At 34.5% G+C, this 4,944-nt stretch overlaps 1 long non-coding RNA gene across 1 annotated transcript; it reads left to right on the plus strand.

Annotated features, from left to right (window-relative positions):
* The first annotated feature begins 1,318 nt into the window (after positions 1–1,318).
* LOC146145321 (uncharacterized) lies at positions 1,319–2,102 on the plus strand. Its single transcript, XR_014498757.1, has 3 exons — positions 1,319–1,334; positions 1,405–1,674; positions 2,042–2,102. It is a non-coding gene; the product is annotated as an uncharacterized LOC146145321 (long non-coding RNA).
* The last annotated feature ends 2,842 nt before the right edge of the window (positions 2,103–4,944 follow it).

Raw genomic sequence — 4,944 nt, forward strand, 5'->3', positions numbered from 1 at the left:
GGAAATCATAAACATTTTGTTGGACCGTGTTTTATCTAGAAAAGCACAATTAACATCCTTTAACATTTTTAAAACAATGAAAAATATTTCCAACAACTGCCTTTGTGTATATTCGTTATAAAAAGAAACGTTTACGAAAAACAGTTTGACGATTTATTATTAGTTGATATTTTAGTTAGTGAACAAAGAATTTGATTGGCAAATGTTTAATAAGTAAAATGTAAAAACAAAACATGGTTTCTACGCAAGAAAACTCTGTTTAAACAATAAAAACGTTGTCGGTTATCCTGGAGACACATGCACGTTTGGCGTTTGTGTCATACAAGTTGAATTGATGGAAACGCAGACAAGTTTCGCGGTAATAAGTTATCAACGCTTTAAGCCCGTGAACTGCAGGTTTTTGAGTTTTGTCCGTCAAACTCCAAGAAATATAAATTAACTTCGGAAGTGGGTTTATTAGAAAACAAATATCCTTCCAACAACTTCCCTGTACTCGATTCAACCGAAAACACACCGTTAATATACCACAAGTTTATGCGGAAATCATGAACGTTTTGTTGGACCATGTTGTATCTAGAAACGCACAACTAGCATGCTTCAACATTTGTAAAACAATGAAAAATATTTCCAACAAGTTCTTTTGTGCTTATTGGTTTTAAAAAAAAGAAACGTTTACGAACAACAGCTACGATTTATTATTAGTTGATATTTTCTACAAAGTTCAGAATTAACGAACTCATCTAATCAAGACGTAATAAAAATATCAAAGCCCTTAGAGAAGTAAGTATCATTTTAAACGTTTCGAATAACTCTTTATCCATTTATAATATAGAGATAAGGCACTGATCGTCTAATTAAGAAATTTAACTAATATTTAACGACGATATAATCCTTTGTAATGAGAAATTCGAATCAATATAGTTTTTGGCGACTAACAACTAAATTGTATTGCAACGAACTTGTCAAGTTAACGAATCGGCGGTTTCAAGGACAATCCAGGAGAAAATGGATTTGCTTAAACATATTACAGAACGTTCCTGAATATGTCAGACAAAATACACAATCTGAGACTTGAAAATACACTTATATGTGGCGGCTGTTTTAATATCTAAAAATAAAAATAGTGATACATGTTTATATTTTTTACAAGAACCTGAGCAACATAGGTTACATATAAAACCGTCACATTAATTCATTTAACTACTTAAGGAAATGATTAAATGGTTTTCTTGGATCTAAATCTTCACTAGAAGCAAAAACAGGATGTAGAAAACACTATATAAAGCCAAACCAACAAAGTGCTAATCACACTTGAAGTAAACTATTGATTCAAGGTAAGTGATTGCAATTCTCTATACATTGTGTGCGAAATAGTAGCATATAATATTAATTATTATTTTGCAGATGAACAAACTCTCGATCTTCGTTTTGTTGGCACTTGCCGCTACTCTTAGTGAAGGGTACGGTTATGGTTATGGCTACAGCTCGCCTGGTTCTGGTTACAGCTCAGGAGGCGGAAGCTCTACAGGTTACAGCGCTGGTTACGGCGCTGGATACGGAGCAAAGTACGGAGCAGGCTACAGCGCTGGGTACGGGTCAGGCTACAGCGCTGGTTACGGAGGAAAGTCCTACGGAGCAGGTTACAGTGCTGGGTACAGCGGATATTCCTATTAGGTGAGGAATAAACGAAATCTTGCAATCAATCAGTAATTTCAATACTATTTTCTTACTATAACTTAGTTTCACTTCGAAGTATGCCTGAGATATATTGGTAAAATTTGTTCGATATTTAAGAAAAACAAATATTTCTTCACAACTGGCAGCAAAACAAATGTTGGGCAGCACGACAAATATTCACTATTATTAAAAAACATGAACATAAGCTAAACCGTAAGTTAGTCTCGTATTACTTGCATAAGGTTATTAAAGCTACGTTTCATATGATAGCTATTTTTGGCAACGAAAGTCTAAATAAGAGCCTGATCTATTGTTTAGAATTTTGTATTACGAGATTTATTGTAGATTTCTTGTTTGATTGCAGTTACTGACGATGACATCCCCAAACACTACATGGATTTTTTAACTTTAACTGCATCACAGAGGCAATAAATAATATATTGCATTGTCGGTCTTTTGCTTTCAGAATCTATCAGAAATATATATTTGGAGTTTAGGTTATTTATGTGTTTCGTAAAACAGTTAGTAGGCCTACCGCAATTCATATAGAAGCTTTATTAAGAAACAACAATTTTTAATATGTTATAAATAATTTTACGAACACCAAAAAGGTAGAAAACAAGTACAAATCGTACCAACCATTGGCTAGGTCTACCATATGTCCTCTTTTAGGAGGATTTGTGCTCTTTTCTCAAGAAAAGTGAATGGTCCTCCGAGGACTCTCAATAATGCCCAAATATTCCTTTTTTGGCATTTCGAATTAGTTGCTTACTTTCAACAAGACTTTTAGGCGAGACGTTGTATTTATTGGCACATGTCCCCCCCTCCTGAAATTTCAAAATGCGATTATTAGTATTATTTGTAAGTGTAATATGCATTACTTATGAAGGTTACAAATATTATACAATATCCATTGCCCCCTGTGGCGAATTCAGGGGGTATTGGTGGTTCTTACCCCCCTTTTTGTAAATGATAATTGTTTTGTCAGGGTTTACCAGCTGTCCGAAGAGGCAGTGTTTTAGTGTAATTGGGTCACGCGTCTTAAGCTAATACGAAACCAAAATCGAGCGCAAAATGTCGTTTTTCGTCCTTTGTCTGGTCGACCGTAAACGCAGGATAGTTTTTTATCTTTAATTGTTTAGGTTGGCTGATTAGCAAGTGTGTATTTCGACAATCGACAACGCTAATTCAAACCTTCTTTCTTTTTTTCTTGCTAAAAAACGTCGAGTTAAGCGCAGCTAACATTTCTCGCTGTTTGCTCTCTGCGCTAATATCCGATGTTGGTTAGGGCTACCATATTTTCAGCACCCAAAAAGAGGACATTTTTTTGCATGCAAGTAAAACGAAAGTGAAATTGTTACGTTTGAGTTTAATGATGTTTTATGCTGATTTTCGGGATGTTTAGTTGTTTGGGGATTCTCAGATTAATTTTCGATAGGAAGTTTGGTTGTTGCTGGCCGACTCGAGCGCAAATATTGATCTATTTGTTGCGAGCGCGATGGTTGTTGGCGGCTTCGAAAAGAGTTATAAGTAGGGCGAATATTTTTTGACCAAAAAAATTTGACCTTGAAATTTATTTTTTTGACAAATATTTGACCTATTAGAAATGTATTGATTTAAACATCATATTGTTGTATGAAGTACTGCATTAGTGTCTTGGCGTCGTCAACCACATAATTTTGATGTTTGAACACAAATCAGTTATTTTTTCAGGTTTAAATGCAAAATTCATAAAATTGCTTAATTGAGGTTTTTGTCACTTCAAAAAGATAAACAGCGATAAAAATGCCTAAGAAAAACATGACGCTGGTTATTTTAGAAAAATGTTGTGTAAACAATTGAAATACAAGGTAAAAATAATTGCAGAAAACTTCCAATTATGACCGAGTATGTTATCCAAATAAGAAATAGGCTAATTGCAAATCACAAGTCAAAAAAAAATAAAATACTGTTCAAAACCTTGGACAAATCAGGACTACACAACTATATAAAGCATAACGTAATGCGATAAACTAGACCTGAGTGGTTAATTCTGCCGGCTCGCGTGCACCGTAATATTGCTCTAATGAAGATTTATTACGGTTAACATGTCGTTAGACGTAATTAAAAACTAAATTGTTATGATAAAATGTTAACTGAACGACAATTTCAAAAAGCTGACTATACATTTTTGAATTTGTAAACGATTTATGTTCATTTTTAGTAGATTTTGACTTGAAACAATTTTGACAAATTTTGACCTAAAGTGTAAATTTTGACAAAATTTTGACTTTTTTTGACATGTCAAAAAATATTTGCCCTACTTATAAGCTAGTAGTTACATATACTTTTCTCGTTAATCCGTATAGTTTAACCAAATTTTCATCAATCGGTCGAGAAATGTAATCGTCTTACCAATTTAAATGTGACTCTAATTTACTATGGTCAATTTATCATTAATTCATACACTAAAATTGAGGAGTCGCGTAAGTTTCGAAAACTGAAAAAGGGGTCGCGAGAACAAAAAGGTTGGAAACCACTGGTCTAACTAAAGCACATTCTTAAAGGCAAATGGTGACTGTCTTGCGCGTTTCAAAGTCTCCATTTTTATGTAATGATAGTTAACGCAAAGTTATGCTCTTTATACTTAAGGCATATTCTAAGACCACGTGTTAAGTGTTCCCCCCAACCGCAGCTTCTATTTTAGCTGACTTGACACACTGCTCGGCGCAGATGATGCGCTAATCGTGGCATATATCACCCGAGAAAAAACAATCTTGGCGAAAGACGTGCTTGTCGAAATTATGATTCTACCACAATTAATCACACATATTTTACGGTCTTGATTTATTTTTACGACTGATGTTAACGATTGTACCCTAAGTGGATTTGCAGCTGGCGTCTGGCAGGAGTTTCGACGACGCACGTGTTCGTTTTGCGTCTAAGGCAGGGTGGTCCAACTTCTTTTCATCGCGGGCCAAAAATAAGGTTTATTTTGTCTTGCGGGCCAATGTTTTAAAATTCGATTCTTAGGCTTATTGCTGGCAAATTATACATATTTTTTGGCAGATATACTAACTATATGGAATGTATACCTTTGTTCAGTTACGGTAGTTATGAAATAATTTCAACACCAAAAAATTAAAAAAAACAAAAATTGAAGTGATATTGCCAGATTGAACCAAAGCTGACTATCGCGGGCCAAAAAAGCTGAACTCGGCCCGCGGGAACCGTGTTTTCGTAAACGTTTCTTTTTCGAACGAATAAAAAGAACTTGTTGGAAATATT

This window comes from Ascidiella aspersa, chromosome 5, assembly GCF_963924565.1.
Source record: "Ascidiella aspersa chromosome 5, kaAscAspe10.2, whole genome shotgun sequence".
NCBI lineage: Eukaryota > Metazoa > Chordata > Ascidiacea > Phlebobranchia > Ascidiidae > Ascidiella > Ascidiella aspersa.